The sequence below is a fragment of the Carassius auratus genome, unplaced genomic scaffold (genome assembly GCF_003368295.1).
Source record: "Carassius auratus strain Wakin unplaced genomic scaffold, ASM336829v1 scaf_tig00034822, whole genome shotgun sequence".
Classification (NCBI taxonomy): Eukaryota; Metazoa; Chordata; class Actinopteri; order Cypriniformes; family Cyprinidae; genus Carassius; species Carassius auratus.
This window is the reverse complement of record NW_020526179.1, coordinates 79,239-99,474: the sequence shown is the minus strand read 5'-3', so window position 1 is coordinate 99,474 and position 20,236 is coordinate 79,239. Positions and strand designations below refer to the sequence as shown.

Sequence of the window (20,236 nt, the reverse complement as noted above, 5' to 3'; positions counted from 1 at the left end):
AATTGAGGAGTTGATACACTGTCCGTGTGTGTGTGTGTTTGTGTGTGTGTGTGACTCACAGTGTTTCTGAGGCATGCTCTATATCTTCAGTGCTGGCATAGAAGTGCAGGAGATCGTCTCTCATGGAGAGCTCATGACGCAGCTGGGAAATCTGTAAGAACAGACCCAGAGTCAGTGTAAGCATCATATAACACAAGACTTTTTAATTCAAATGGTAGACAGACAGACAGACCGGGGACAAGAGGTTTAACATCAAAACATTTTCTTTTAGTAATAATCACCTCTTCCTTGGTGATTTCCAGATGTTCGTCCAGTAGTTTATTGCGTTCAGTCAGGGCTTTATTCTGCTTGAGCAGTGATTGGCCAATCCGGGCAGCCAATTCCAGATCACGCTCTTTCTACGGAGGAAGATGAGCATGTGCAGGACTTTTATTATGTCATCACTGAGACATCAATGGAAGGAGCTTGGCATCATTTACACTAACTAGTGGTTGGATAGTCTCTCACCTCCTCGAGCAGATGGTAACTGCCTCAATGTCACAGATACGTCCTTGTGATTTGACCAACTCTCTCTGAACACAGCACTCGCGGAGAAAAAAAAAACAGATACTGAAAGGATGGATGTGACAGAGAGGCTGTTTGAAAGTTGGCTAAAGGGTTCATGAAAAAAATCGAATAAAAATGGAAGTAGATTCAGAATAGTGTCAACTGTGTTGGTCCAAAAAAAAAACAACTCCTCTGATCAGGCACGGCTTATACAAGTTGTGATCTGTGCAGAAATGCATTATACAGCCCTGTAGAGTCAATGTGACCCAGCCACGACTAGACAGTTAAACAGAGAGCTCTGCATTCAAGAACAAGAGCCTCTTAGCAGCCTGATCCTCATTAAGGGTTAATTCTCTCATTTTTCATCGCCTACTCATAAATACTGCTCAGGCCTGGCTTTACAAACACCTTCCAGATCAGGGATTCGCACCAGAGAGACCATGCTGCAGGGGGTACACTATTCTTTTATGAAAAAATATTACAAATATGAAACAGTTAATTAAATATGAATAGAAAAAATTCTAAAATATATAATCCTATTAAAATAAATATAATTTATTTTACACATCTTATTCTATAAATGTAAATAAAAGTAATTTCTTCTGTGTGTTGTTTGACAAATCTCTAGAGACTTTTATTATAAAGTAAAACAAGAGCTGATCGAAATTTTTGCTGAATATGAATAGTTTTTCAGAGCAGAGGGTTCATTAATTTTTTTTTTATATAATACTATTAAATATAAATACATATATGAATAGAACCTAATAAAATTACGATTTTGTTATTGTTGTTTTATTCTTTTTTTTTATCAGTTCCATTTAAAGTAAAGAAAGCAAAAGATTAAAATTAAAATAAATGTACTAAATGACATTCAATTATGGCCTGGCTGTCAAATTTGTTGACTGCTTTCTGTTCCATTTTGTTCAATAATATGTGCACAGCACTACCCTCTACAGAAGTGCATTATATTTTTGCTGTTTTCAGCCCAGGTATTTTCACTTGGTTTGTTCTTGCCTTTCCCCGAGGCGTAATCAAATTTCAGCTGGTATGAGACGTGTTTGACTTTGCTAAAATAAGAGCTTGGCAGCGGTTCCCAGCTCTGAAACTGACAGCTTAGCTCTGCAGAGACATTAATAAAGCTCTAAACTTCTACACTAGAGACACTCAATGCACTGCAAAAAAATTACAACAACGACCATATTATTATACATATCCTGGAGAGCAAATCAAACGATCCTTTTGATGTTTTGAAAATCTTTTGTTGTTGAATGTGTGTGTGTCTAATGAAACTATTTTGAAAACCATCAAGAACATTATTAAAAGGAAATAAGAAAACAACAAAAACACAATCCAAATTTAATTAAAAACAGGTTCGCTTGGAATGAAGACAATCATGGTTTGCGCAGACCACAGTGTTTTGGCTACCGAGGACAGGAAACCAATGAAATTCAAGACATTCAGAAACTGAAACTGTCATTTTTGTTTACTTTATCACAATGAGCGATTGTATTTTTCATATCCAATCAAATCTGAATCCTGAAGCAAAACCAGAGTGCTACACAACTATTAGTGTCAATGTGTCCTTTCATTCATTCCTGGTCAGTGACAGACCCACAGCTAAATCTGCTCACCTGGCCCGAAAGGAGCTCAGTTCTGCTGTGATTTACGTCACTGAGAGAATTAAGGACATTAAGACAGTAGACTGTACTACGTGAAACTGGACTGAGCTTCTGCAGGCAGGATAAAGTCCTGGACAGATCAGAGTCATTTAGCTGTCGTGGAAAGACATGCAATGAATCCGATATCCTTCAGTGGACCAAAAAGGAAGGAAAGATTATTAATTAATACATTTGATACACTTCAACAAGGTCAAAACCATCATTCCATCATTATGATAAAAACAAATGATGCAGTACAAGGAACTGTAACCCCATGTTGGAGGTGAACAGTACCCAACATCCCTCTTCAGCAGACGATAATGAAGGATTTACTGACATGCCTGCAAATAAAGACCTTCAAGATTGACTTCATGCTTTCTGTCCTCCTGCCTCACAGCATTACAAACAACTCTCCTCTCTCTCTGTTACCTTGCACCAGCTTCCCTGCACAGTCCCTCAGTGTCGGGTTCATCTTCATCCTCTGGTTCTTCATCATCTTCATCATGGACTGTTGCTGCTGCTCTCTTTCGCTCTCATCCATTCCGAACTGCTCCACACCTCCATTACTGAACTCACGCTCTGCTATGTGTGTCTGCCCTGCAATGCGGTCTGTCTGTCTCTCTCTCTCTCTCTCTCTCTCTCTCTCTCTCTCTCTCTCTCTCTCTCTCTCTCTCTCTCCACAGACTGTGCCAGGCTGATTTATGACACGAACCGTCTGTCTGCTGCCAGTCACTGCTCACTAACGCTCCTGTAAGCCCCCAGACTCTTCTGAGAGTGTGTGTCACTGCAGCTCAAGCCTGGTGGCAGCTTGGACTCACCTGGCTGCTCTGAGCCACAGGAGGAGATCAACTCTGAGAGGAGGAGAGGGGACGACGGCTGAGGGAAATTTAAAGAGATAGATGAAAGACCAGGGATTTGTGTGGTACTGTAGTCATTTGGGGGTTTAGATCAAGTTTATCTATGAGTCAGTTCTGCTGATTTGATTAGAAAACAGCTTAGGTTATTGTGCAGATGGAACACCCCCCCCCCCCCCCCCCCCAAACACTATGGTACCTTCCAGATTAAAGTCAGAATTCTGCTGCAGAACAACATACAGACACTTCCACAAACAGCACTACAACAGTTTTGTTATTTGAAAAAAAAACTGCAATGAAATCAAATCTAAGTATTCATGTCAAGTTTATTTGTATAGTGCTTTTCACGATACAAATCGTTGCAAAGCGACTTTACAGAAAAAATTAATTTCTACAATATGTAGTAGTAACTTATCAGTGGTGACTGAAGTATTTATTGGAAAACTTAAAAAAAAATCTAATTTTGCCTTGGCAAGTAACTATAATTTTAAAGTTAAATTACAAAAAATATTTTTAAAAATGTAATTAAAGCTATATAGAAATATTTTGTATGAAAAAAATATGAGAAATACATGAGCGTGACCTGAAATTAAAATAAAAACAGAATTTGTTTTATATATATATATTATAAAAATGTTTTATACAATATAAAATAAAACTTTTGAAATATATAAAAACTTTAAATATTAGTATATAAATAGCAGTGTTGTCAATATCAGTGTTGTTATTCTTAATTAAAAACTGTTGTTTTTAGTAATTGTAATAAAGCTGAAATAAAATAAAATAAAAATGTAAGATGAAAAACTTCAACGAAAATTACTTAGCAATTAACTGAAATAAGATTAAGTTAAAGCACTAAAAATATTCAAACAGCAATAAAAATAAACATGGATATATATATATATATATATATATATATATATATATATATATATATATATGTGTGTGTGCATATATAAATAAGGGACATGATAAACTAAAATTTAAATGAATGTATATAGTTTTATATATTAAAAAACTAAACCTAAAATAAAATACAAAATCTAAACATTAATAAACACTATAATAGTAAATAAATAGTGCTAAAATATGACTGCATATATATAAAGGAGGAATGTGCACCATGATATGATGTTAAATTAATTGAATAAATCAACATTTGCCACCTCAATGAAGATCTTTAAAACTATTTATTTTATGAGTAAGTAGACATTAAAAATTGTGGCTTAGGAGTCAGTATATTGTTTTTTTTCATTATAAAATAATTGCACATAATCTGATGACTGACCTACAGTCCAAAAGCAATCCATTTTGCATTCAAATTAATCTTAAACAAAGATTAACAAAAATCTAAACACTCAAAATCATACATGGGTTGATACATGGTACTAAATTCAAAAACAGGTCTTTAGTCTTTCTATATCAGACATGTAAAAGAATTTGGGTCACAACTGCTTTCTAGCCAGATTCTGAAGGGGTCTATCAAATATTGAAAAAGAATTTTAACTGCAGGTCACGTCACCACATGATGTGGCACGATGTGCTAAAATCTGACCTACAAAACACTGGGACTTCTTCCAGTGAGAGCTCAAAAGGCTAGGCAGAGTGTGATACAAGACGGACAATGATATATACTAGAAGTGTAGATGTTGAGATATTTAGGCTAGAAATAACAGCTGTGTTTGGGCTACAGTCCACGTAAAGAGAACAGTGCAGGTATGAGAACGTTTACATGCCGAGTGGATTAGAACTAAATTAGCACCACCGTAAATCAATCAGAGCAGTCACACAGTGATCTTTTTCTTTTTCCCATCACTTCAAAAACTGCAAAATAAACACTGGCTGATCACACTGCCGTTCAAATGTTTGTGGTCAGTCAAATGTTTTACATGTGTTTTTGAAAGAAGTCTCACTGAGGCTGCATTCATCTGATCAGAAATCCCAGTAATAATATTATAATGTTTTTACATTTATTTTGTATTTGATATCTTTTTAATGGTAATATATTAATGTGATGATTTTTCAGCATCATTACTCTAATCTTCAGTGTCACATGAGCGTTCAGAAATCCTTCGGCTGATTTGCTGCGCACGAAACATTTACTATTATCAGTGTCGAAAACAGATGTGCTGCTTAACATTTTTGTGAATACCGTGTTTTTTTTTTTTTCAGGATCCTTATTAGAAAGTTTAAAAGAACAGCATTTTCATATTTTGTAACATTATAAATGTCTTGACTGTAACTTTTGATCCGTTTAATGCATCCTTACTAAATGAAAGTACTAATTTGGTAATAAAGTGTCAGTTTTATTAATAATAATAAAAAAGACTCACTCTTTGAATGGTAGTCTATGTCTACTGTAAGATACTGTATTTAGTCCTGCAGGTTTTTGTGGTCAGTCATTGATAGTTTTATGACGTCACAAAATCACAACCATGAAACAAACTTTAATGACTGTTTGTTAGTATTTTTTCAATCCTGTTAAATGTACGGTAAGCGATTTCTAAGAGGCTACCAGGTGTGCAAATACATACAATGACAGGCACTTAGGACAGCAGCTTATTGTAGCCCTCGGACCGAGGCATATGATTGGTCAAACATTTTATGGTCCTGCGCCTGCCATAACCCCTATGCCTATAAATACATTTAGACCACTTAACTGAGTAATTGCTATCGGGATGTAAAGAGACTTTTTCAACCAGCATAACAAAAACATTTTTTGAACCAAATCACCTTAAATCTCAAGAAACACATATTAGAGAATCCATAAACACACTCCCAAACTGCAGTGACCTTAATTCAGCCAATCTGATCAACAGACAGAGACTGCAGTGCTGGTGTAAACGTCAGAGCGGCTGACTGTCTGCCAGGCCGTCGAGAGAAGCCACTGAGAACAGCATTATCCTGGTCTCATTATCCTTAAACAGCGAGGAGCTAATCCTCCTGATGGCATTTACAACTGTTCAAGAAGAAGAAGGGAAATGGCTGGGATTACAGCAGTACTCTATGACGGGGTCAGCAGTGCCACCGAGCCTGTAACTGGTAAAGCCAGGCTCTACTACCACATGTTTTCATAAAAACTTTTATTTGATATGATACATGTTGCTTCCTAAATTAAATGACCAGCGTTAAAAGACTGATGCAGGGATGAATTATGTTTGTAGACCAAGTTAGCATTTTAGCACCTCCGAAACCATTGTCCTTAAGATTATTGGTTTTTGGTTAAACGGCTGGTCTGTGGTTATGTTTCAGCTAAAAACATTTATACGTTTTATTCTACAGCATAAAAAAAAAAAACAGTAATACCCCACTCACAATTTTGTAAAGCTTTTAAAAGTCTAAATGAGACTACAAACGTCTCTACTAATGTATCCACTTATACACCCTAGTGAAAAAGTATTATATTTAAAATACATTTATTTCATACTAAATATAGTTAAAATCTATTAACATATTTACTGACAGATAATTCAAGACTTAGCCTAGTGATGTAAAAATGCTAATTAAACTTTATTTGGTGAACGACTTGTGCAAAATGCATATTTCTTAATATTAAGTCTAAAATGTGTTTTAATGTCACTGTTTATGAGGGCTGTATGATCTTTGAATAATATCGGTCTTTAAATGCATAATATTTAAAGGGTACCTGAAGTGTACTTGCCATAGTTCACCTTTAGTGTATGTATTTCCACACAATTATATATATTTCACTACCATGCTTTTGCAGTTTTAAAATCTTATTGGATTTGACAGAAATGGCAAAGCAGTATCTAGTAAAACAGAACGGTGTGGACTCACAGAAGTACTTGAGCGTCTCGTCGATCTGCTCCTGAGTGAGTTCAAGAGCGCTCTCTGGTGGCAGCAGAGGTGTGTGCAGCCAGTCGTCATGCTCGTACCCAAACACATGGTCTGCCCGCAGAGTGTATTTGGGCAATTCTTCTGTGAGCAAGCTGACAATCTCCACCTCTGGCAGGTCCACACTGGAGCACAGGTCTGTGTGTGACAGACAGAAAGAGTAACATTCAACATTCACAAGAGCTGAAATTATCTACAGAAATGATCAAGCTGCATCATTTAGAAGCTCACATTCATTGATGTAATAAAAAAATACACTTATAATGCCCCTGTGTCCTGACTGAGAAATTAAAATCTCAGTGTGAACATTAATTCAGCAGCAGCTCCAGTATGATATACAAGGTGTCTTTTGAGTTAAAAAGCCAGATTAATATTATTAGTCAATCAGTTATTAATAAAAACGGTTAGGTGTAAATTAATGGTAGCTGCGAAAGATGATTTGAAATCATATTTGAGAGTTGAATGCTATTAATAAACCTACAGCACACATTCTTTTAGGATGGAGTATAATAATAAATAAAAAAAAACAGTGCACATTCATTTAGGTAGTTCCTTAGATAATGGTTTGTTACACTTTTCCTGCCTTTGTCTGCTTTCTGTTCTGTTATGAAGGTAACACAACAGTGGTATCAGTGCACTACAGGGCGTAAAGAACTAATGCAGAAGGCTATGTGAACAATGTTTCAATGTGTAACAATGTGTAACCTCACCTCACAAATTTGGGCAGCTTAAAATACAAAAACCTCAAACCTACCAACTGGTGTTTGAGAACGAGCATAAAGTACTGTTTGGGTTAGTATAGACTCTAGAGAGCATTTAATTGAACAAAAATATCTCAATGCAAGAGGAGTTACCAGTATTTTTTGTCCCCAATTAATATACACTGCAGCTTTAAGGGCTAGTTCACCAAAAAATAAAAAGTTACATTAGAAAGAGTTATATATATATAAAAAAATGTCCTGCCTCTTTCAAACTTAATAATAGCAGTGAATGGGTGTTCATATTACAATAAAGGTTCCCTGGTAATAAAATCTTTTTTTTTTTTTTCAAACAAGATATTTTTCAAATCTATTAACACATTTCTTGACACATTGCTCCAGAAATAATTATATTTACACTTGATTTAGAGTCATACTTGTGTACAATGCATATTTCTTAATATTAAGCCTGAAATTTGTTTTAATAATATCAGTCTTCAAAAGCAAGCTATTTAAAGTATACCTGAAGTATACTTGCAACAATTCCATTTTAGCACGATCAATTACTTTATCTTTAGCTGGACTTCAGCACTACTTCTGTATAATTAAAGTACATTAAGCACAAAATCAGTTTAGCAGACTTTAACCTGTTAAATTTCACCCCGTCCCGTATATGGGACGCCTACGTTGACTATACTATATTACAATCAAATCTAATCTAATCTTGACAAACTATATATCGTTGGAAAGGTCTAAGACTCCCAAATATATATTTCACCAATATTATTTGTTAAAAATTATGTAGGAAAAGTAATAGATGAATTTATGACAAGAGTGCACCCTCAGAAATCTACATTACAAAAGGAGCTTTGACCTTTGTTTAAAAAAAAAGACTTCCTCGTTGCCTTTTTCTCTATCACATTTTAGAAATAACCAGAAGTTATATATCACTTGAAAACATAAAATCTCAAAATTCATCCTTTAAAACCCATTTTAAAATCAGACAATGCATTACCATGTAAATGGTACATCAAAATCATGTTACAAAATGTTTTCAGTCATGAATTATAAAAATGTATGTTTGTATCATGCATATTCATGTCTATCTTCAAAAACGTGAGTGACAGTTAACAGGTTTTAAGTAAACCAGTTTAGTATACTAACAGTCAGTTTTTGTAGTATACTTATTTCAAATACATTTATAGTATATTTATCTTTCACTAGGGACTCCAGTCTTCAGTGTCACATGATCCTTCAGAAATCATTATTTTATGCAGATTTGCTGCTCAATAATTATTTCTTATCAGCAATGGTAAAAATCTGCTTTATCTTTAAAATCGTAAGAGCAGCATTCGTTTGAAATAGAAATCTTTTGTAACATTTTAAATGTCATTGCTGTCACTTTTAAACAATCTGCCGCACCCTCGCTGATTAAAATGATTAAGTTTGTTCAACAAAATTGGTTGAGCACTGTGCTATCAAGTGCAAGGTGGGGGGTTCGATTCCCTGGGAACACATTAAATGTAAAAATTGATAGCCTGAATGCACTGTAAGTCGCTTTGGATAAAAGCGTCTGCTAAATGCATAAATGTAATTTCATTTAAATTGAATATATTGACAAGCTCAACAATCACACACCAACAAAAGCATTTTCTGTACCTGTGAGAGTAGAGACATCATGGAAGGCCTGTGCCTGCGGACGATCCTCCTTCAGGTTCCCAGGAGCGAGGCAGATCTCCTGAGCGAGGGTCCCGCATCCCTCTCCCTGCTCTCCATTAGGGATGAGGTGCCCTGGGGTCTCCAGGAAGGGCTGAGAGAGGCACGCAGGAGGAGAAGAGGCAGAATCAGAGGAGTGGGACAGTGTGAAAGCCCTGCTGGGTTTCAGGGTGATGAACGCTTGAGGCCTTCAGCAGACTGATGCTGGATCAGAGAACAGACAGACACACGTCCTCATGTGACCTAGCCGGGACAGAAAGAAAGAGAGTGATGCACACTGATATTAACAAACTGAATGTAAGAAAAGAGCTTTTTGTGTACTCCTCTATCAAAAGAGGTATAAACACAATGATGCTCAAGAAAGCATCTGAAAACAGGCCATTGATTGTATTGTATTGTCCTTCTGATGTGTAACTAGATAGGCCCTCACGTACTGGAACTACAGCTTAATGTATTCCAGGGAAAATATCTGTCAGATCCAGTATTAAAGGTCATGATGCATGTTTCAATAATTCAGCTGGTGGCAAATAAACAATCATGCATGACTTTTCAGCCATGACCTGTTTGGAAACAAAGACCTGTGGTGAGAATATATCACGTTTGATAGGATATTTGGATACAAGATGTGTTATGACAATAAAAGGTAATATTGTGCTAGAATATAATTATACCATAGCAATCCTTTGGTAAGCTCATGCTCTTTTGGTTACTGTTGTTTTGTCATAGCATTACAGAACATCCAATAGGAATGAACTAGAGACTTGTACTTCTAGAAATAAAACAAATTAGGAAAAAGAAATAAAATAAGGAAATAAAATATAATAGATACAATTCTTCTAATTTATAATCATTTTAAATTGAATGTGCAACAAGTTGTCAAAATACAGAGCATTTTTAGTTGTCATTTTTTCACAAACACTTGAGAAAAACTGCTCTAAAAAAAAGCATGGATCAGAACTGGACTAACACAAATTCTCACAGTCTCTGGAATAAGATGAGCCTCATTTTAACATGCTTACAGCTGATAAGATTTATCAGAGATACAAAACAATAATTGTTACATAATAGCTTTAGATTTAGCTTTTTTTTCATCTCTGGCATTTTTACCTCTAAGCTTGTAAGAAACATAAACCTTTGTTGGTCACAGAACATATTTCTTTAAATCCAATGGAAAAATCCAGGGTGATGCTAGCTTCCCGGGTTGGCAGACAAAAAATACATCACTCTGCAAACTTTTAATTCCAAAACAAATTTGAGCCCTGTATTTATTGTTGGTTCTAAAATGTTGACCCAGTTCTTAAGTCACTCTTCCTTTCAGCCAGAGACTTTGGACTAGTTCAAGGTGACCGGACTCACTGCCAACCAAACTCCTGCTGGAGCTGTCTACGTGTGTCCTTTCACATAGCCTCTACGCCTCTCAGTCTAGGGGAAAGAGAGAGGCCAATAGAGAGAGAGAGAGAGAGAGAGAGAGTGATAAAACAAGAGAAAGTGGGAGAGAGAGACAGGCGAAACAAAGAAAGTATTTTTTCAGCCTATCAGAACACACTTGAATTACAGCTTAAGTTGGCAGGAGGGGCAAGTTTAGTGTTCAGAAAGCATGTGATTGGCTGAATGCAACATGCACTATGAACCGGTCGTCTCCTAGGAGACATGAGGACTGTGAACGTGCGGCTTGGTCACATGATGGATCCGTCAGTGGGCTTTTATGGGCATGGGCTCATGCAAACACATAGATATCTATATGCATGCATACTAATAACTTGTTTTTAAAAGTTTAAAGTTAAAAAATTTACTTACAGTGTCAAATGCTCACAGACCACACTTTAACTACAAGTCACAAACCATTTCTTTCCATCAAAATCAAACCACTTTCCTGCAAACTGTTCAATGAAAATCAGCCCTATGAAGAACACACTATGGGAAGATCATCAGATGCACAGTTTTTCCTGATTAAGCATGTCAAGGTTAATGCAGTTTTCCTTTCCTCTCTCACCTTCAGTAAATAGATCAGTTGACTGATATGAGTTTTCCAAAGGCCAGTCTTGATGCCAGTATCTCAACGTGGCAGGCGACTAATATCATGCCAGTATTTTGATAATGCAATTTAATGATCGCAAATAAGACAAAAAGCCTTTATTCAAAATCAATTAGAATTAAATATTTGAATATCCATAATAAATAATAAATTGATATTTACTCTGGGAACCTTTTGTTTTGACCTTAGTGCCTGGACAATTATGTTCTAACCTATTTTTGAGTCCAAAAAAAATGTCTTTAAAATTATCCAAATGGCAAAAGTTGACAGCTAAGGCAGGTAAAAATAGACCTACTGTATCTGAAAATTGCTTGTGTATTATGCAGGCTATTGATCGATTTTGTAACTGGCTTTAAGGAGAACTGATGCTTTTGGCAATTAACTAAGCAAGCATGTGTATCTTCTAATGCTAAAATCAAAAAAGGTCAAATATCAACAAATTAACCAACCTGGCATATCAATACCTAAGATGTTTTTTTTTATATCTTTACAAAAATATGAGTCATATCAGTGGAAGGAAATACATAAAGGCAAAACAAGGAACTACAAGCTCAATTGTAGTAAAATACTGGCAGTTACAAGAATGTTTTCCTCTAATTTGCATTGCCTGGATCAGGTAGGTTGATTGCCGGCCATAAACCATGACATACTAACAAAGTCAGGTTGGATACAGATGTAATAAGAACAATAAGGGAGCATGACCAATCAAAATCAGATTCAAATATGATTTTAAAAGATACGTCCGTCAATATCTAGCCTACACTTTAGCCCTCTTCCATCCTGCAGAGATGCACAAGGAATCATCCATTACCTTCTGCTTGATGATCCACAACCTTTAAAAGAAAACAACTACATTCACTTTTTTCAAATATGTTGCGCAGTCTTAAGTTATGTAATGATACCGGCTCTCAGCAGCAGTATCAGCTGTTTCTAAAGGAGATCTAACGGAGAAGCTCTGTCTCTGTCCCCAGGTGATAGATACGTTTCTCCTATCACTGCTGTATCTGATCATGCGTGCCAACTAAACAAACAATCCCCATTGCCTACGAGCAGTCCTGCACACACTCTACCTGAATAAAAAGGACAAACAAATCATTGTCATCATAAGATTATGAGCTCAAAGTACAATAAATAAGACACTGATGATGCAATTTGCAGTTGAAAATAGCACTTTTGTGGAAACCTGTTTTTCCAAACCAGTATGCTAGTATTTTGTCCATGGAAAATAGTTAAACAGAGTCTTTGCAGGTTTAAAGATAAATTTAGGATATTCATGTCAAAATGTACAGTAAGTCTTTTATTCAGTTAGTTATTCGCAACACTTTAGTGTTTGAAAATACAACTTCAAACAGATCATTCATTTTTTTATTCATTTTACAAAAAATAAAAGATATATATATATATATATATATATATATATAAATATAAATTCCTCAGTATTTTGTCTCGTTTTCAAGTGCAAATGTCTAGGATTCTTGATTCAGGAAAGTGCATTTACTTGAGAAGATAAACTTTTTTTTGATTGATTAAACTGATTAAAATTAAGTTACTTTATGATTAAACCGAGGACAAATATCTGCTACTGAGCTCCAAAAATCTATTTTCATATATGGCAGATATTTTTATTTTATTTTTTTAAGCATGAACGCTATATTATGACTTCATCTTAATTTTACATCTAAAGCAAATGTATATTTATTGAAGGAAGTTTAGATATTTGTTTTGGAAAACTAAATACAGAAGAAAAAAATTATTTGTTGCAGTTTATGCAACATTCATTGCCATTACTTTATGAATTTAAGACATTCTATTCCAATTTAAAGCCAAATTAAGACTTTTTAAGCCATTTTAGACCCACAGAAACTCTTGTGAAGCTTTTTTAAAACGTTCTTTGAACATTAAAATTATTATTTGCCAAAGGCACATTCACAGACTTTTAAAAATGACATTTGATGATCACAATAAGGTTTATTCACAGAGCTCTGAAGTCCAGCTGGCTTAGAGTCAGGAAAATGACATCACCTCCCTCTTCCTCTCCCTCCCACACGTGCTTTGTTCGGGTTTTTACCTCAATCTAAATCATAACTCACAAAGTGTGGACTGGTGCATGTTACACATTAACCCGAGGACATGAATAATAAAAAACTTCCTATGCGTCTGAACTGATGCACTTTCCCGAACTCTGCAAATAAAAAGTAACAAGCTATATATAGCTCATCAAAGTTCTACCTCTAAACTTTCTTTTCATAAAGAGGATGATAATGATATGAGACCTGAAATTATACATTAGCAAGAAGGCGAAAACCTGATATGTGCTGTAAGCTGGGCAGGGATTTATGTTAAAGAGGTCAAAGTTGCGCTCATGTATCAAATGACATCAGTATTTATAAAGGAGATCCGCTGATCTGCTTTGTTTTCACTGTTTCAAGCCAGAAATAAATCTAACATTCCAAATAAATTCTGCTTTTAGTGAATTGGGATAAACTATAGAGCTATAGTGGATAAAGTTGGGTTAGAAACTTCTACAAATAACTTTTTTCTATTGAAATATATTTTGTAATATATAATTTATTCCTGTGATGACGAAGCTGAATTTGTCAGCCATTGTTGCATGATCCTTCAGAAATCTTTCTAATATGCTGATTAATTATTATCAATGTTATAAGCCCACCCAATCAGAATTAGTTAAAGATTATGTAAAAAAAAAAATTATGCAGTGATTACAACCAATCAGAACCGGACTGTATTTCAAGAAGTTTAAGATAATAGCTGGAGACTGCCCCAACAATAATATAATAACTCCAGAAAATTGCAGTATTTTTCTTTTATTAGCTGAATGCAAGGTGCGCTGAATTCACGAGGCGCTTCAGTCTGTTGCAGAAAAGTAGAGGCTACCAACGATCCAAAACTGGCAGAAATATTCATTTCCCGCTATCATCGGGAGTTTGTGAGTTACAGGAAGTTTAATAAGCTACATGAAGATGTATCATAGCCTACTACGGAAATTACCTGAGCAGTTTTAATAGTTTTAATGGCATTCATTGCATGGACGGGGCAAGAACATAATATAAGCGTCTAAAATGCATAGGCTATAGAGGAAGTGTGGGGACAGTTGCAACACTTTTTGCATTTGCTTTAGTTTCTCAGAGACTGTTTGCATTAGAAAGCCAGAATTTAAATACAATAAAGCCACATCAGTCAGCTACTGACCCACATTGCTGTAACACGTGCACATATGATCATATACATGTAACTTACACTTGAATAGACAAAGCCAAATGTTGCAACTGAACCGACAGCAGGGGACAGTTGCAACATTCATTAAAATGTAATTAAAACCTTAAATTCTTAAATATCATTTAGCAATTCTTAATTAAAATTTTATATGTGCATATGCATGGTCTTTAATAAGTCAAATGGGCTGTATAAAAACAAAGAATAGTAAATGAGGACAAAATAAAAAATTTCAAGTAATAACCATGTCTTGATTAATTATTACACCACATGTACCAAGCTATACATTATAATTATGATATGTATTTTTAGTGTGATTAATAAAACAATCATGATCTTGTGTAATTGAAACACAAAAACAAAATGTCTAAATGGTCTGTAAACAAACAACGATATATCACATTTCACTGTGGACAATTACTTCCTGCCTCCTTTCTATTGAGGGCTTCTACAGTGTCTCAAACTACTGTATACTTGAACACCAAACAGATATGTCATGTCCATTTGTGTATTATTTCCATACATCTACAGAAACAGGCTCGTAATAGCAGCTAAGAGCTACAACTGAGAGTCAGACACATAAAAGAAGTCTAGAGCTACTTACATGAACTGACAGATGATCTCTGCATTGGGCCAAAGCAGAGCCGCTTTCCCAGGGACACAGACGATAGGTCACACACAGGAGCCTGTGTACTTCTTCAAACTGTCTTTTTCACCCGCTCAAGGTTGCCCTGTCTTGTTCTGCTCACTCTATCGACTATCTTGTGCACTGAGATGACTTTCTGAATGGAGAGATAGGGAGGGTGGAGTAAGAGAAGTGGGTGGGAGCAGGAGAGAGGGAGAATAAAGAGAGCCGGCACTTTGCAGCTCATCCAGCTAAAAGCAGTTTCACCGCTGACAGATCAATTTAATCAAATGCCTCTGATTACTTTATGGAATCAATCAGATTTACTGATTCATTTAACCTAATCATTCATTTTACACTCATGAATGGTTTGTGGATGCTTGTGATGGTTTTGATGCTTATTAAACCCATTATTAAATTGCATTGCTTCATTAATTTGATAATAGTACTCAGTGATGACCAAGTCATTTATTTAAATGTCAGTGACTTCCAGGTGTGATGTGGCACAGTGTGACACTTGCAAAATGTAGCCCAACTGAGTTTTTTATATATCCAAAGGGTTGATTATTTGTAAAATTAACACACCTTTTTTTTCTTTTTATTATATAATAGCCCTATTTAAATAGTCTTAGAACATTTTCCAACTTATTTTTCTACTTTTTCTGCATTTATTTTATTTTATTAATGTCATAGACACTGATTTTCGCCATTTTAAATTACACAAATTCATCATAAAAATATATATATATATATATATATATATTTTATATATTGTATTTTTCACAAAGGATAACAACAGTAAGGACAGTGATATGACTGATTATTAGGATTCAGGTAAATATTTATAATACTTAAATACTACATTTGAAATTAGATTTAGCAAGATTAAAAATCTTTAATATGTCACTTCTGAGACAATATATTGATTCCAAAAATAAAAATGTCATTTTCTTTTGTGATTTTTAGAAAAAAAGTATGAACTTTTCTGTGATGCATGATGGACATTGACAAAATAAGTTTTAAAACATCTATAAAGGCCAGAAGTTCTATAGTTATAACCCTAACATAATAAAGTTCAAGAAATCTATTACAAATTGCATTCATAAATATTCAATTTAGAACCAAACCTATGCTGGTTAATTATAATAGTTTTTAAACATCATGCCAGCTCACATAATGAAATCATTTTTCTAAATGTTTATTCAAAACAGGAACACATTGATATTTCATATTTCTCCTCATAACATTTTCCTCATGAGCCCAGGATCAGACTCTACCCTCTGAGTCACCATACTGATTATAACAACATCCTGGAAACACTGTCTATGTCCCTGTTCCTTCTCTTCCACAACAATAGGAGCACATGCACAAACCACAGAGTTCCCTGTTTTGCATTTGCTGGGAAAAGAACAAGCCTGAGCACACACAGCAAATCAGAGAACAGGTGCGGACAGGCTTGGAGAAATAAATCACATGCTGTATTTAAATGAATCCGTTCAGAGAACAATGTTAATGTTTTCTGATTGAAGTCCATTTTCTGATTAACCCTTCATTTCCACTGTACTGTACGTAACAAAAATAATCATGCAAAGTAATTTAATCAACTTAATTTTCATTCAGAATTACAAAGTGTAGATCATGAGAGTTCTATGGTGCATTATTTATAATGCATTCATTTGTACATTTGTATGCAGAAACTTAAGAGAAAGAACAGCTGAGGGGTTTGTAATCTTTATATTATGTATATATAATGTCGTAAATTGCAGAAAACTGGAATATTGTCTTATGGCAATAAGGCGTTTTACATGACTCAAAAATAATTAAAATGATATAATTTATATCAGTTTATTATTGTGCATGCAAAACCAGTCAATGAATCTCTTCGGGTGTGTCTACACCTGTCTGTTGCTGTTTTTCATTTCAGTGGGAAAATCCACAGCAGCTGTCTTAAACTCAGGGTAAAGCCTGTTTTTAGCAAAGTACTGCATAAAAGGATTAATAAACCATTAGGTTACAAATTAATGGGAGGTTTAAATATTTCACCCACATTCATTTTCATAATTTCCCACTTATTACTTTATTCTAGTTGATAAATCGCTTCACTGGGCAAATAAATTAGGTTTTAATGACTTCACAGCCGACAGGGAACGTTCTCAGAACTTTGGTTAGAACATTCTGGCAAGATCCTCTCATAGTTATGAACAAACATTTTTCCACATTAACTGAACGGTCTTTCAAAGTACTTTAGACTTTAAAGGGATAGTTAAACAGAGAAGGAAACTCTGTCATCATGTAGGCTACTCACCCTCAAGTTATGAGACAATGACTGCTGTCAACTTTTTGGTTACCAACATTCTTCAAAAAATATTCCTTGTGTGCTTAACAGAGGAAAGAAAGTCACACAGGTCTGGGACAATAATATAAGATTTGCATTTTTGGGTTAACTATCCCTTTAATAATTTTCTCAGAATTTCAGCAAAAGTATTATTTATGCATTGTTCATGGAATGATTTTTTTTTAAATGTTGTAGTTGGATGTTCATTATTACTTTCTTCAGAATGTTCAGAGATTCAAAAGTAGCATTCCAATAACGTTTGAAAAATTCTCAAATGGAGCATTCCATTTTAAATCGTTTTTTAAAAACTTTTTTAAACGCACAAGTAACGTTCAGAAATAACGTTCACACGTTATGAATCATAACTCAATGAGAACGTTAGCTAAACTATCTAACTCTAAGAATATATTTTTGTCAGCTGGATTGTCATCTCCTATTCTATCTAAACAATACATAACTACTATGAGAACTTCATAATGACGTCACCGTGAGCATGTCCGGGTGTGTATTATTTTTGTAAGGGCTCAGCACCAGGCTGTAGAAAACCTGTAGAAAAGTATGTCCAACTGCAAGCTCCCTTTTCGGATAGTACCAGACACAAATGCCCTATGTGTGCATTCAATTCGGAAACAGAAGACACTTTTCAGTGTCAAAGCTTTCCATGAGTTTCCTTAACCTTATTTGGTAGTGAGGAAGTGCAGAAGATGGAGAAAAAAAAAGGGGGAAAAAGGAGTAAAAGGACTCATTATTTAGCCTGCATAAAGCATCAAATGCACGCTGAACCTTTTCTTTAACCTGTTATAAAAACACAAGGAAGTGAACTGTAGATGTTTGTAATCAATGCATGAGTAGAGATAAAATGTCCCACCCTGCCAAACAACTGAACAGAACAGTCGCCCCTCAGTCCAACTTCCTCGCTTCACGAATCAGCGGCCAAACAGTTCATTTTGTTGACAGCTGATTTATAACTTACTTTATTTTGTTTGTCCTCCTTTCTCACGTTTTTGCCCCTAGGTGAAGTTTGTCGACAGTGCCTCGGGCTGTCAGGATCCTCTGGACAGATCCTCCGTCCGTGAACGGCGCGCGCTGTGATTCAGGAGCTCGAGCTCCGTCCATCAGAGGTCGCTCACTCACTGAGGAATGTTCAGCTGTTCATCTAAACACAGAGCCTCAGATGTGCTGTAAGGAGAGGCATTTAAGTGGATTGAAAACATTACGCCAGTTTTTGATTTAAAATGTATTAAGTAGCACAACTGTTTTCAGCCTAAAATAAAAAGAAGACATGTTTCTTAAGCAGCAAATCATTGAATTAGAATGGTTTCTAAAGGATCAAGTGACTGTGGAGACTGGTTGCTGAAAATTCAGCCTGGCTATAACAGGAAAATTGAATTTTAAATATATTATTTTTGTGTATATTTTAATATATTTTGTGTATAAAATATATTATTTTTTATAATCACAATGATTGTGATTATAATTCACAATTTTACTTTATTTAATATTATTTAATCAAATAATAGCAGCCTTTGTGAACATTATAGACTTTTCAAAAACAAAACAATTTACAGATTACAAAAGTTTGAAAGTTCATGTATATTTAAAAGTCATGTATAAATTTTGTATCTTTTATTATAGTCACTATGAAATGCTTTTTTATTATTACTAATAAAACATAAGGTACATGAAAACATAGTCATCATAAACATCTGAAATAAGTGGTAGTAGCATCTACATTAACCAGTTCATTCAAGTCACAAAATAAGTGTTTAATATGACTGTATCACACTGATTTCTTTTTGCACAAAATTCATCTGGTAGAAATAACACCTTCACGTCACACATTGTTTGCAGATCCATTTTGATATGCTCAGTATATTGAAGCATTTCCACTCATGTCGGCAGAGATGTTTAAACATTTAAGTAAGAAAAGTTAGTGTCTATTACACTGCATTCATTTGATGTTTGAAGACAAAATGATACTCTTTCTAACATCACAGTATTGTTTGCATTCAAAAAGTGCACTTTTTGCCATCCATTTAAATCCCTTGAGCACTGCATTTGGCAGCTTTATGAGTCTCCTGCAAAACAATCATTTACCGCTTAATCAATCTGCAAAGATTGCATTTATTAGAATACTGCTTGTTTTCATTCACATCAGTTACACTGGTTTGGAAGAGCATTGTTCCTGAATGCAGCATGTCCATATGTCATCTGTCTGTTATAAAACAATGAGGCTATTCATCACGCATTGTCTTTCTCACAGAGATCCTTTATAAAGAGTTCTGGGCTGAATCTCAGTCGATGTGGAAACACATGTCTGTGTCTGCTGCACACGTTGCAGCTATTTTGGTTTCCTGAGCTAAACATGAAAGGCAGCTTGGGAATGCTGACCTCTGACCCCCATTCAGTCTGTAAGGCTGAAACATTGACCACAAACCTGAGATTTTGTATTTGTTGTATTTTAGGGGTTTTCCATACTTTATTTGAACTACCCAAAATACACATTCTCAATGCACAACAAAAATCGAACTGTTTTTATATATCCTGTTTAAAATCAACATAAATAGATCCAAAGATTGCTGGAATTAACCTGCAGTCCTTTAAGCTCTTTGTTTGTTACACATCAAAAAGCTAATGTTCTCCTTTGCTAAACTTCCTGATTTTGACCATTTGATTTTGA

At 34.9% G+C, this 20,236-nt stretch overlaps 2 long non-coding RNA genes across 2 annotated transcripts in view; both read right to left on the bottom strand.

Moving 5' to 3' along the window:
• Positions 1-62: 62 nt before the first annotated feature.
• LOC113081665 (uncharacterized) lies at positions 63-522 on the bottom strand. The gene is made up of 3 exons (XR_003282259.1): positions 508-522; positions 282-398; positions 63-151 (listed from the first exon to the last, which is right to left on the bottom strand). It is a non-coding gene; the product is annotated as an uncharacterized LOC113081665 (long non-coding RNA).
• A 21-nt stretch (positions 523-543) lies between these two features.
• LOC113081663 (uncharacterized) overlaps positions 544-20,236 on the bottom strand; it is a 21,894-nt gene continuing 2,201 nt past the window's right edge. Inside the window, exons 2-6 of the long non-coding RNA XR_003282256.1 lie at positions 18,530-18,735; positions 15,201-15,378; positions 9,271-9,570; positions 6,857-7,051; positions 544-584 (exon numbers count right to left, since the gene is read on the bottom strand). This is a non-coding gene — a long non-coding RNA (uncharacterized LOC113081663). The remainder of the gene's footprint in view (positions 585-6,856; positions 7,052-9,270; positions 9,571-15,200; positions 15,379-18,529; positions 18,736-20,236) is intronic.